This window comes from Thermobia domestica, chromosome 8, assembly GCF_964235325.1.
Source record: "Thermobia domestica chromosome 8, izTheDome1.hap1.1, whole genome shotgun sequence".
Lineage (NCBI taxonomy): Eukaryota > Metazoa > Arthropoda > Insecta > Zygentoma > Lepismatidae > Thermobia > Thermobia domestica.
In genome coordinates this window covers 290,090,795-290,106,347 of record NC_137461.1, presented here as the reverse complement: position 1 = coordinate 290,106,347, position 15,553 = coordinate 290,090,795, and positions in this window count along the sequence as shown.

The window sequence follows — 15,553 nt, the reverse complement described above, 5'->3', positions numbered from 1 at the left end:
TACAGTTGGTGAACATTTATTACATCTATTGAGAAATTAAACACAAAATGTTAAGAACATGCAAATAAGTATACACATAAATGTATCATCCCAAATACAATATCAGACTACATCAATGTAAATATACATATATATTTGATGTTAGTAGACAGATGAAAAAAGAATGTACATTTTTTTAAAAAAAATCTAGTTACCTTTTATCATATTTCATACGAAAGAAAAAATTGATGGTTAGAAATTGAATCTGTATCTCATATAAAGAAAAAAACTTAAAAGATGATAAAACACGAGTCCTTTCTCATACTTTGCGAAGATCTGTTATGTCACACGTATTAGTAAAGCATCCATGTACTTGATTTCACTTTATTTAAATGTACACACATGAGAACATATTAATAAATTGTAAACAACTCATATTCAGTCGGTAAACATATTTATCTACACATTTTTCCCATTTCCTGGATTAAGAGAACAAAATTTTGTCACTAATATCACAGTGACTATGTCACTTATCGGGTCATTTCAGTTATTATATCGTTCATTGACTACTTTAAATCACTATCTCTTTGTATCACAAGTTATATTCGTACAACGTATTGAAAAACGAGAATTTTCTAGGTTCAAACGGATTTCTTTTTTGTATCAAGAGCACGATCACTGAGGTGGAACACTATTCAGGTTTGAGGATTCGTATATAATGAATAAAATTGAAACGTAGTGGTACAAAAGGATTTCAGGTTTGTAAACTTGAAGGTAGATTTGCTGATAAATTAGGGTCACGATTACGACCTGCGTTAATTCCATGCTACATGCAGTTAGGATAATGACAGAAGATGTTAATAGTTACATAATATATTACTTAATAATATCACAAAACTTGAAGGAAATTATCTAACATGCGGCATTATTTTAAAACTTACATTTTATATTCGTCGGATATTTCGAAATCATGGCAACCAACGACCGTTCGGGGTAGGTACCGAGACCCTTTACATATATTTGTTTACTCAATTCAACATTACACATTTTACTTGAATGTCATATTTATATTCCACATGTATTAATATCTCAACATACAATAATACTCAATAATTATTTAATCTTTCAAATTAATAACCCCGACAAATAAATTTTTCCAGATTGCAACACTTCACATAAGAAAATCCGACTATATTACAAATCTAACTAATTGACCGCACATAATGATAAAATTCATATTCTCAAGCATTCTGTTTAAAATGATGGACATTTAATGTGCAAGGCAGGCACGTAAACACAGCATATATATATATAACTTTAATAATACTTTTGGCCCCAAACAACTACGACCAATGGGAACGAAAGTGAGAATGACTGATAGTACAACAGAGAATTTCAAACGGAAAATGATGAAAGGAACAAAAGCAAAATGAAATTTTAATCGTTTACTGAACTATCGCTCGCTATCGCAGTGGGTCGAATTGTGATGAAAAAGGATCCTTTGATATTCAACATCAAAGAATACCTCTACGAGTCGTGTCTCGCAACATCTGAGTTGGTAATTCAGGTCCATATTATATATGTAAAATGGTTGATATTTGTCAAGTTCAAAACTCGGAGGAGGGGGGCAGATTGATTTTTTTTTAAATTGTTCAAGAAGACAATAGAGAGATAGATAGAGAAGAGAAAGAAAAAGCGGCGCGCCAAAGGAATAAGCTGACACTAAAACTACAAAGATAAGTGGTCGAATTTAGACATGACAATCCACAGAAAAATATACTTTTATATGCCGAAAAGCAGGCGGCCTACTAAATACATGGCCTAAATATTATATCCCCAAGTGCAAGCCAAATCTGTGACCAGAATAAGATTTTCATGAAGACATGGGCTTTAGGAAAATCTTATTACGCGCAGTAGCCGGTCAATACCATTGGGGACCCCGGCCCTACCAGAAGGTCAGTGTGGTTTCTAATTTAGAATTTCTAAATAGAAAAATTATCCGACCCCTTAGAAATTGAGAAAAGTTTCGAATAAAGTATGGAAAAAACTAGAATAAAGTCGATAAAACAGAAGAAATCCTAACAAGGACTTGCCAAAATTTTAAAAAAATAAATAAAATAAATTTTGCATTAGTGAGTTATCTGCCAAATACTTACTAGTCGCTCTCAGTCCACAATATTCGCTGCATCTGGAGGCGTCAACTAATTTCAAAACACTATATATACTAGAAGTAGAAGAAATGAAAATTCAAAGACATTGGGATTTTGGACGGTCTGGTACGGTATAACGAGATTCTACCGTAATACATTTTCTATATTATTCAATTCTATCCACTTTATCGCCTCCGCGAACAGTAGTGAACTTGGCTTGATCAGGTGATGTGAAACATTCAAAGTTGCAGAGTAGTATCGCAAATGTAAGATGAATGCATATATTTAAACTGTACTAATTCTGCAAACAGCCATTCTGTTATGTGATTACTTGAAACTAGCCGGATTCATTTGCTACATGACCATCATTCACATCGTCAGACCAGATGAGCAGTTAGTATGTACGGTTGCTATTATAGGTCGAGCCACGAAGTGAAAATACAATCCATCATTTTCACATAACAAACTGCTCTCACACAAAATTCTGATGTAATGGTCAGTGTACTAAATATTATATATATATATATATATATATATATATATATATATATATATATATATATATATATATATATATATATATATATATATAATCAATACCTTGTGGCACGTATATACACGGGTGTCCTATTATTTACTCACACTATATATATATATAAAACACTATCTTTATTCATTTATATTTATTCTCATTTATAACAAACTTTATAGACACCCTATTCCATCATTCTGCCCTAGACTGTTTAAAGGAGTCTCAATATATATATATATATATATATATATATATATATATATATATATATATATATATATATTATTATCAACAAGTCACTACAGTACACTGATCAATTAACGAGAATTTGTATGAACTGATACTAAATTCTTTCAGAGCAAACTACGGTATATTTCGCTTCACGGCTTCATATTATTTTTATATGCAATGAGGATTCAATATCATTAGCTATCCTATTAACTAAATGCAACTATATTTTGAAAGCAGCAACAATGCGATCGTTCACAGAAAGCAACGAAGAGAGAGAATTTGAAACTGCAGCCTGACAACAGAACAATGCCATATAGACGAACTTAGTTTAGGGACAAAAGCAGATTAACTTTATTAATAATTCGATTACCGAACTATATAAAGTATTGTGCTTTTCAGAGAAGCTAAATTATAATGTAATTTGTCTACATATTTATTCATATGGACCAGAACTAATATTTATGCATCAATAATTACAAAAGAAGGGAAGTCTCGGAGTAACAAAACACTAGCGGCGAGAAGTTTGTTGCCCGACACAAGATGGCATTGGTAGTACGAAAAAAAACTTTGTACTACTAAACATGCTTTGTACTCTGTTATCGGTTAACTATAATCAGTATACTATATAATGACGGTACAGAATTACTATAAATTGACTTTGCTGACCAAAAGTGATGAATAATTACACAACAATACACTGTCCGTAAATAAATAAATCATACTTTCACTCACACATTACTTCTACTATCTACGTACTAAGTTACACACATACATGCTACATTCCATATAAACCAAGAAAGCTAATACTAGTACATATCACTACACATATTAATATTCATATTATCACAGAACTCACCTATACGTAAATCAAACAAATTACTAAATTTCACCATATCCACAATCGGCTTTGTAAACTGGGAAAAGGAACGGAATAATTAGAGCCAAGTGGCCTTCTGTTAACTAAATCATTTTTTTAATTTGAAAATTATTGCCAATGCCCAAGGGGGACATATTGAAACTATTAATGGAAAAAAGTCCCTTTCCGGAAGGGAAAAGAACACTTTTTGATTCTTTATTTACCCCATGATGTATTTAAAACTGTGATCAACTCAGGAAATAAGTGAGAGTCCCTGTGCTAACTTACACTGACATTATGAAAAACTTAGCCTATGAATACCGTATACCGCCATGTACAAAAAAAAATCACATATACTACGTACACAGACAAAATTTAGGACAAGCCTATCGTAACCTAACGGAAAATTTGAGAGGTAGAGAGGATATCCTGAACGTCAAGACTTAGTTCAAAAGATCACTTAACCCAAAACTTTGATGCACTTCACTGCAAATCCTGTCCATAGCTATCTGTAGATGCAATCATGGCGTTCTTGACTTGAGATTCCTCATTTTAGATTTTCTGACTTTTTAGAGTGAAATTCCGCTCAGTTGAGACTCTCAAAATGTTTCCTCACTATTTATTTCATAACTGAAACATTTTTACCAGGATTTTACTGCTTTCTCGTGAAAAACTCCAAAATATTTCGGGAGTGAAACTGACGTAGTGTTACTAGAAGCCTTTCTCAAGTAGAACAACAGGAAGACGCGCCATAATACTCGGGCGTCAGAAATAGTTCCAATCAGAACAAAGAATTTTGCCGGCGGAAAATATAAAACGAATAGAAAATAGTAAAAACTGAATGAAACCGGATTTTGGGAGGATATGGGCATCTCAGAGGGACGAAGGGGATCTAAATTATTCTGACAAATATCAGATTGGTGGACAATCTCAGAAAATTCTGTCCAATTTCCTGACCTGTTTTTTTGCATTGCATTAAGATGTATAATTTCAATAATCATCCATTTGAAATGCCCATATACAGAGTTTACAATGAAATAATATACAAATAACGAAATTATTCCCCAAAATACAATTCTTTCTGGATTATTCCGAAGCTCCCACATTAATTTTAGTTTGAATAGAGAACAAATTGAATATTTATTCATTTATTCATTTATTGAGTACACATTCACAGAGAAGTTATTGAAAGGTGAAAAATGACATATAATGTGGATCAAACATAATATGATGGGAGGCCAAGTGTGCCACAATAATATTGTAGAAGATAATACATTATTAGCATGCCGTGATGAATGATGGTGAATGCAAAACTGAATAATTGTAGTGCAGGATGCAGTGGGCAGAGAAGTAGATGAAGATGGAATGCAGTGCTCTGGACGCCACATCACAGGGTTTTGTTAGTACTGACGAATGCAAGTTATCTTCTGTTCCTGGGGCGATTCAGGAACTGATGAAGACAGAGGAAACCCATGTTAATAGGTAGTTACGGTACATATGATGGGTAGATGAATGATGGAAGTTCACGTGGTTCAAAATTTGAAAAATTTCGGGATCCACTACAGCATCATCTAGTTGTAAATGATAGAAGGTCATGAAGTGCTGGAGAGGAGTATCGACGTAAGTTGAAGGTGCGTCGTCATCCCGATCGTACCGTAGGACATCAAGTAACATGGGATGCTGCAGGTCAATTCGCTTGCAAACGTACCGAGTACGAAGCTGTTCGAGATGATGCAATAAAGGTGGAAAATCAATCAGCTCGTAAAGTAACCGTGTCGGATGCGGTAAGCTGATGCAATGTGCTAGGCGTAGATCATGACGCTCTAGGATAGCCAATTTCTGATAGAATTTTGGCGCTGCTGATGTCCAGGAAGTGTGTCCATATGTTAATGTACTGCGCACAAAGGCTTTGTAAGTATTAAGTACTGTTAATGCTTTTAGCCCCCAGATTGTACCGACTAACCGCTTGAGTAGTTTGAACCGATTTTGTGCTTGGCGTACGATCTTGGTGAGGTGTGGATTCCAGGTAAGTTTGGAGTCAAATATGACACCAAGATAAGTCAGTGTATTTGACGCCACGACAGGTGTATGATCTACTTGAATGTTTAATCGACTTCGATTTCGGTATATTCGTGAACGGCGTCTACGTGGCAGGAAAACAATAGCCTGAGTTTTCGTAGAATTAATACTTAACCGCCATATATTACACCAGTGAACGAATGCGTCAATTGCCGTTTGCATGTTTTTACTGTTTGATTGCACTGTGCGGGCCGTCGTGAAAAAGGCGGTGTCATAAGCAAACTGAAATATGCTTATGTTGCGTGGGACAACAAGGTCGGCAATATACAATAAGTATAAGAGAGGAGACGGTAACGAACCTTGAGGAACGCCAGATTGTAGGAAGATCGGATGAGAAAGTGTTCCGTTAATAGAGATATATGCTAGCCTCCCTAATAAGAAAGAATGTATGAACCTGATATATGATGATGGTAGTAGATAGTTATGGACTTTGTAAAGTAAACCAGAGTGCCAAACTTTGTCGAAAGCTTTCTCTAGATCAAAGGCTACCAGACAAGAAGGAAAACCTGTGTTGTATTGATTATAAATAGCCGTGGATAGTCGTAATAGTTGACCCAGGGCACTAAAATGAGGTCGAAAACCGGCTTGGTGAATAGGAAATAGGTTATGAGTTGCAAGGTGAGCGTGCATGCGGCGGACTAGAATTCGTTCCAAAATTTTACAGAGGCAACTGGTGAGATGAATAGGGCGATAAGACTGGACGTCAGACGGAAGTTTCTTAGGTTTCGGGAAGAGAAGAACTTTTGAGTATTTCCAGTTGATTGGAAAAAATCCAGTTCGGAGGATGAAAGTACATGTGGTGCTGAGAAACAGAAGAAAAGAAGGTGAAGCTTGCCTGATGAGAATATACGTAACAGAATCAAATCCTGGGGCAGTGTTGCGTTTACGGAATAATGTTTGGCGAATATCGTCTGGTTGAATCGGAGTGGAAAGTTGATTATTGGGTTCCAAAGAGTGGTTGATAGATGGGCGCAGAAAAGCAGAAGATGGATCTGTAAGTCAGTTTATTGACTTTTGTAGGCGTTGCGGTGTATGCCAACCTGGGAGAGGTGTAAAAATATCTTGAAAAAATGAAGCAAACGTATTAGCTTTATCCATATCAGTGGTGACTGCCTGATTATTTTGAACAATGGGGTATGGTGTGCGAGAAACTGTCCCTGTTAGTTGATGGAATTTGCGCCAATATTTACTGGGGTGTGATTCACTTGCAAGTGTGTTACAAGTTTGAATCCAATGGCATTTCTTATATGCAACAATATAATTATGTGTAATCCGAAGATATTGGCGATGAAGTCGGAGCGCTTCAAGATTTCCTGTAGTGAGACACTCGCGATGTGCTGTACGAGAAGTGGATATGAAAGGTAAATAATGAGGAGGCAATTTTGGTTTGTGCAATTGTATTTCTGTTGTAGGAATGGAACGTTGTGCTGCTTCGTGAATAGATTAAGTAAGATTAGCAATTGTGTTATCAAGATCGTATTGTGTTGTAGGCATGAGGAATTTATTAACAGCAGTGTCCAAATCGGAGCGATATTGTTCCCAATTAGCGGGTTTGTAGCAGAATACTTTCTGAGGAGGTAGTTTAGATTGAGAGCGAGGAGAGCAGTGAAGTGTAAGTTTGATAGGCACATGATCACTACCAATTGAATCAAGCACATCGATATGAATACTCTCTCCCCCTCTGTGAAAGAGATGTTGATGTGATGACAACATCAGGAGTAATATTGCTGACGGGGCGTGTAGGCTTCGGTAGAACATGGAAGTCAGCAACTGTTTCAGTTTGCAGAAAGTCGAGAAAGTTATTTTTGTCACGTTGTGACCGGCTAAGAATGTTTAGATCTGCCATGATAATATAGTGCCTAAAGGTAGAATCGATATATCGAAAGAAGTCGTAGTTGAGTGCTTTACCTGGACGAAACGAAAGTAAATAGTCGTGACATTATGCTCAGGTAGGTGCAGTGTGAGCGTTAATGGAACCGTGAATGCTCGATAAGGAAGACGTTGGCTAACACCTATAGCTGTTCCTCCATAGACTCATGGACCAGATGGAGCATCATGTCGGAGTAAGTGATATTTCGGGAAGTAACATTGGAGATGTGGTGCGAGGTACGTTTCGTTAAGTGCAAAGGCTGCAATTTGTTCTTCTTGAAGAATCTGTGTAAAGAGCACGTGGTGTGTTAAGACTGATCGAATGTTAAGAAAAAGTAAGCTATAAGTCATAATTATATGTAGTATACAAGTGTTTGTAGCAGTACCCATGTTAAACGTAGACTTCTATTGGTTGAATTTGAAAGTGAACTGTAGGTCCGGAATAGGTAGCATTGAGTTGTAAGTTAAACAGTAATTTGGCTGCATATATGATCTGGTTCAGGATGTGGTTCCGATCAAAAGGATGAATATTTTGTAAAGAAATAGTAAGGAAGCGTAATAGGTCTTCAACGGTTATTGGGTGGCGTAACGAATTTGCTGGCGGGTTTGGTGTGTCAACGGAACGTATCAGTACAACAAGCTCTGGCTTAGCTGGGTCGGGTTTAGGCTTAGCTTTACACTTGTAGCTATAAGTAGGATGTCCTTCAGAACATCGGTCACAATGTGGTGGTTCCTTAAGATTTGTACAAGTTTTTGTAAAATGTTCAAGTGAACAGTAGCCACATTTGATGTTATTTGGACACTCAGATGTTGGATGAGAATTGTATTGTTGACATTTCTCGCATCTAACAGGTAGAGGTGCTGGTGTGCGAGATGGTTCAACCTTGTAACGACGCCGGTACAGATATGCACCGTTGAGAAGAAGTTGGTCGATCAACTGTTGTTCATCAGTAAGAACGCGGACTAAGTATGTTGGACCCTAGTTGTTCTTAATACGTATACAACGTTTGACAGGTAGTCCTTCTTGATGCAATTCCGAGTAAATTTCTTCATCGGTGAAGTCAGGTTCTACGCCACGAATGACAACAGATAACATTGAAGAACGTCGTGGTGGAGATGGTGTTTTCCGTCCGCTCGAACTTAAAGTTGATATTTTTGCTTTTACTCCAAAAATTTCGTAAGTGGCTTTGTTCTGGACGTGTGTGGCGAAGTTTGGATTAATCGATTTCAGGATTATGCCTCGACGTGTCTTGATGATTTCTCGTACTTCTGGACGAGGAACGTACTTTATTAGTAGTTGAAATACAGCACGTACTGAGTCGTATTTTGTATCATAATCGGTTAACAAGAAGTTATAAACTGTTTCTTGATGTGACTTTGATTGATATTCAGCAGAGCTGCATGCCCAATCCATATTAGTGCTGTCACTATTAGCAGCAATAGGATCTGCGATGGGTGTAAGTCGTTTCTTAGGGTCTAATGTTTGCTCACCATCGGAAAGAGATCTCGAACGAATTCGTTGTCCATTAGTTACACATGATGCATAACTTGTAGGAACAGTTGTGGTAGATTGTACTAGACGTGTAGTACCAGTAACAATTCGCGGTTGCGTTTTTTGCCGACCATGTGGGCCAATATTTAACGGAGATGTGTGATCAAGATTCGATTGTCCGTGAGGAGTGCCTGAGTCCTCCATAAGGATGAGGAGTACTAGGGCCGAAGCCCAAACGAATATGAAAGGAGATGAAAAGATGATTAGATGAAATTCAGAAAACAAGGAACCCTTCGAAAGTGATAACTTCCGTCAATCCTCTAAGTGTAGTATTTGTGTTATGCTCACAGGTACGTGTTGCAATACCTGGTCCTCGCTGACACAATAACAAACACAAGAGAGGCTAGGTTTCTTGGTAAGGTGTGATGTCATAGAGAACAAATTAAGTTACTACATAGACCGAAAATTATGTATTGAAAATCTACAGTACACGGTACGTTCGGAAAGTATTGGGTCTCTCCAAACAAAAATTTTATTACCTTGACTGTAATGGCAGATTGCACATTATCATTAATTTACTCTTCTCTTCATAAGAAACAAGTAAATTTGTGAAGTGTTCGGTTATATGTTGAACAGTCACATTAGCATCCAGTGCTGCCATCTTTTGAGCATATATATAATAAAGATTTGAAACTGTGTTCAATTTTTAACTAGTGAGGCAGATTTAAAGATTTTCATCATTTTACAATAGTGATTTTTTTAAAGCGTAAGTACAAGTATACTGAAGTAATGGTTCCAGCTGTAAGCTTAAACCGCTTGTGCCATAGATAGCGTTCGTGCGCTTATGAAGCCACCATGGGTAAGCTCTACCTGTTGTATGTATGAGTTGGACATCTGGCAGCACAAATTAGTGCACAACGTCAACAAGTGCAGATAACAAGGCACAGTGTTCCGTTGGTAAGCATGTTTAGTTTTGTGCCAGACAAAGAGCATATGCGGAAAACTAAGCTTTTCTGCTTCCATTTGAAGAAATCGGCTGCCGAATCGCATCGAATGCTTGTGCAGGTCTATGGCGACAGTGCTCTATCGAAAACAACGTGCCGAAATTTGTTTCGCCGGTTCAAAGACGGCAATTTTGACCTGAGCGACAAGAAGCGTGAAAATCGACCCCGAAGTTAGAGGACCATCAATTGCAGGCTCTTTTGAACAAGGACAATACCTAATCGCAAACAATGCTTGCCAAGCAATTGGATGTTATTGAAGCAGCCATTTCCATGCGTCTACGTGCCATGGGAAAGGTTCAAAAATCAGAAAATGGATGCCCCATGAATTGACCGATCGGCAGCTGGACAGACGCCAAAACATATGCGAAATCTTGCTCGCCAGACAAAAAAAAGTCCCTGGATCCAATTTTGACGGGCGATGAAAAGTGGGTATATTTCAGGAATTCTAAACGCAAGAAATCGTGGGTTGATCCCGGCCAATACTCAACATCTTCCTCGGGACCAAATCGCTTCGGACGGAAGGCGATGTGCATTTGGTGGAATCAGCAGGGTATCGCCTACTTTGAGCTGTTGAAACCTGGTGAAACTGTGAATGCCTACCGTTACCACCAACAACTGATCAGATTGCACCTGCTGTGTGAAAAAAAGGCCGAAAATTCAACAAAGACATAAGACATAATTTTCCTTCACGACAACGCCTCATCGCACACGTCAACAGTGATCCTAAACTACTTGGAGATACTCAACTGGGAGGTGTTACCCCATCCCGCTTATTCACCAGACTTGATCCCTTCCGACTATCATTTGTTTGCGTCGATGGGCCACACTCTCGCTCAGCAGCACTTCGATTCGATGCAGACGTCTGCAAATGGCTTCATGAGTACTTTGCCTCGAAAGAGAAGGATTTTTTTGGTGTGGTATCCATAAATTGCCCAAGAAGTGGGCAAAATGTGTAGCTATCGAGGGCAAGTACTTTTTTACTTGCTTTTTACGAACAAAACGTGTTTTTTCTAATGACAAAACAGCGGATTTAATTAGCTTATACGCCTGGTAATAGAGAAGGTAAGTACTATGAGGGTTCTAATTCTAAATCACTCGAGGTCACTAGTGTGGTAGATTTTTTCGAAGGGCTGGAAATGTAAATTACATGGTTGGATTCATTCAAATTCTTTATCATTTTAGGTTAAAAATAAAAGGTTTCATCTAGCAAATGAATCATGTCATGTGACTGTGAGCAAGAAAATATTTTGTATTGAATAATTATAGAATTGGGGAAAATATTTGGACAATTTTTAAAAAATCCAATCTTATGATATAACTTTTAAGAAAATGACGATATATCTCATAAAATGGGCTTTCGAATAAATTTTACTTTTTAAAAACTTTTTTTTTTTTTTTGTAGAAATATTATTAGATTTAAAAATGCATGCAGAAATAAAACGCATTAGAAAAATGTTTTGTTATTGACGGATTACACACTGGAGACTCCACTTGGCTAGAGCACCAATCGAAGCAGGGACCCTATGTACTAGAGATGAACACCCTACCACCGAGCCATCGCGAACCTAAGTATACTTAAATCAATAAACCAAAATGTAGTCATAGTTAGATATCGCTATCACTGATATGGAAAAATCCAATTGGACGAATTATAACTTAAAAGTATTTTTGATGGAAATATACGATGGCCTCGAAATTTACTTTTGCCCTAGGCCTCGCAAAGCGGTCCTTCTTGTACGATATATTTTCATAATAAAATAGAATATTTATTCATTGGTAGCAGTGACGTAACTGAGTTAGGGCAAACGAGGCTTGCGCCCCGGGCGCCTGATTTGGGAGGCGCAAAACTGAGCAAATATTTCTATTTACTATAAGGCAAGAAAAGGAGTTTTAGTAAACTGAAAATCATTAAAAATTAGACCTACCTCAGAAACTTAACAGAACAACAACGACTCACTAACGTATTGATCATATCCAAAGAGCAAAACTTAGCTTCAAAGCTATTTTTCGAGGACATTGTAAAAACCTTTACCAAAAAAAAAAAAAAAAAAAAAAAAAAAAGCCCGCAAATTTAAATTTTAATTCCAACTTTTTATGTTTTCATTTAACTTACATCGATTTAAGAGATTTGCAAAATGTCCGAACATAATACTCGAGACAACAAGTTGAGTTTGTCATAATTAAATATTCCATTCTAAAGTAACGGACTGTTGATTCATGCTGCACATTCCGATATAATTCTAAAAACATTGTGATTTGCAGTTATGATAAGACTATAAGAATATGTCAAGCATGCTATTCTCAGATTATTTGGAAATCAAATACTAATTAGTTTGATGTTTTATCTTGTATTAAAAATTAAATTGTGTACTTCAGATTTAGAAATCAAGCATTACCAGTTGAAGAAAAAATGGAATAGGAGAATTACCGTGTGATGCCAATAACAGGTGCAGTCGAGGAGCGTTTTGGTAGTTAGTCAAGGGGGGGGGGGGAGCACTAAGGCAAGTTCTTGTCCCAGGCGACAACTAGCCTTGTAGTTGCATCGCTTATAGGTACAGTAATAGAGTAAACTGAGGAGTGGGCTTTTCTGCTTGACGGCTACATAGCTTCTCTATAGAAAGGAAAGTTAATTTCAGAGTTTTCTGAACAAATTTTCAGTGGTACAAACACAATCTGCAGTAGACTTTTGAAAATGCACACTCTTTCGCATCACAAATAATTGAATTTCTCATAGTACGTACTTAACATGCACACGATGAAAATTAATAATAATAATTTTTATTACCTCGACGCACGACGAATACTAAAGCTTACAATCTTAAATAATACTTTATTGGAATTGTGTTTTTGTTTATTTGTTTCTTTAGTGCCATTTCTACTCTTCTATCCCACCTGATCTATTTTGAAGAAGGCTAATGTCTAAAAAGGAACCTGAAAGCATCGAAACGATATATGAAAAACATGAAGATAATCGCAGTGTCCGTATTTCTTTGTTTCGTTTATTTATTTCACAAATTACAAAATAGATATTACAGAAAATAAGCTGGAAATCCTGCATTTTAGCTTAAAATCTGGTGAGTTCAGTGTTGCAGCATACTAATCAAGGATGTTATAAAATAAGAGATCTGCCCATACAAGAAAATCGTGAAGCCATACGTCATAGCTTCGCCACACCTACTCTGCCCACTGCGCGCCACTAAGATCGCAATGTTTCGAGCAAACAATCATGTCGGAAGCGAGAGTAGCCAATCACACGTGCCGGTTTAGACGATGCTCGGTTGTTTTTTTGGCTTCATTGAGTTCATACGATGAAGATACGTATGGGCAGATCCTCTATTTTGTAACATCCTTGATACTAATACTGAGAGTTGTGGACCCAGCCACGAAAAAATGTTGCCAGTGCTCAAAACTAAATATTCAATTTCATGTTATCATGTTCGAATAGACGGCTACACGTTAGTGAAGTTACACACGAATACTCTCGAAGGTGGTGAGCCAGGGCTTTTGCGCAGGGGTTTCCAAAGATGTTTGCAGAACGCAGGTAAGTAAGATTTTTTCAGCAAAATTAAAATTATAGCCCACTTCTTCAATAAAAGGAAATAAAACGAACCAACATTCATAAGTTATACATCAAAAGTATATACAGTGCAGTAATGAAATACTTCTTAATAATATAATTTTAACTAAAGAAATGTAATAAAAATTATTCAATTTTTGGAATAAACTTTTGATCAACTTGTTCAAAAAATTTAATGGGAAAAATATATATTGGTAATCTTACATTCTTCAAAATTCAGAAAACTATTGCCTATAAATTATTTCACCCTCACAGAAGTAGGTAGGGGGACCGAGCGGGGCGGTTGCCCCGGGCGCTGATAGCAAGAGGGCGCACACCAGCAAGAAGAAAGAAACAGTGCTAGAAATGAGGGAACGGCGCGTCGCTCCTAAAAAGTTTTGGCGCCCTGTTAAATCAATATTGTTGGTTTGCAAAGAAATAATTTGTTAAAAATTTTCTAGCTTGCTCCGCTCGCAATATAAACGTTTCAATAAGAGACATAACAAGTTATTACATATTACTTAAAGAAGGTTATTATGTATGATTTGTAATGACGATGTGATATATATATATATATATATATATATATATATATATATATATATATATATATATATATATATATATATATATATATATATATATATATATATATATATATATATATATATATATATAAAGTGCAAAGTAATGATCTATAATATACGCAAGAGCGTTTTCAATATCATAAACAGTCGAAGCCTGAAATACGTATTCGGTATTTTGATCGTGATAAGTTTGCTTACTAAATAACGCTTTTCTACCCAGTCAGATTAATCATGACGGTAAGAATGAAGGTATGAAAATGAGAGGAATTAAGAGACACACGCAAGCTGCTGTTTGCGCTGGAATATTGAAAATGAAGGTAAACAAGGGGAATAATAACATTTTTGAATTTGAAAAGCAGTTGTAGAATACTGGCTTAAAGGGGTCAGAACTTAACCCAATGAATTTCGTCTTTTTCAAAGACTAATCACCACCAGTGATTTTTTAAAAATTAAATTGACGTATGAAACGCATCCAATTTGAAAGAATTTATTGGGATAATTTCTCCACCAATTAACATTACTTGTATCGCCAGGATATTTTCTTATGCATACGTATCTAGTTATGTGGTATTTTTATCTACCTACATATATACAAAACATATACACACATATAAATGTATGTGTTTCAGTTAATTAATAATAAGTAACCTTAAATTCAGAACTTTCATTCACTAAGAGATTAAGTAATTCCTATTGCTTCAAACATACACTATGTGATCAAAAGTATCCGGACACCTGGCTGAAAATGACTTACAAGTTCGTGGCACCCTCCATCGGTACTGCTGGAATTCAATATGGTGTTGGCCAACAATTAACCTTGATGACTGCTTCCATTCTCGCTGACATACTTTCAATCAGGTGCTGAAATGTTTCTTGGGGAATGGCAGCCCATACTTCAAGGAGTGCTGAACTGAGGAGAGGTATAGATGTAGGTCGGTGAGCCCTGGCACGAAATCACGTTCTAAAACATCCCAAACGTTTTTTATAGGATTCAAGTCAGGACTCTGTGCAGGCCAGTCCATTACAGGGATGTTATGATCGCGTAACCACTCCGCCACAGGCCGTGCAGTATGAATAGGTGCTTGACCGTGTTGAAAGATGCAATCGCCATCCCTGAATTGCTCTTTAATAGTGGGAAGCAAGAAGGTGCTTAAAACATCAATGAAGGCCTGCCCTGTGAGAGTGCCACGCAAAACAAGGTGTGCAAGCCCCCTCCAA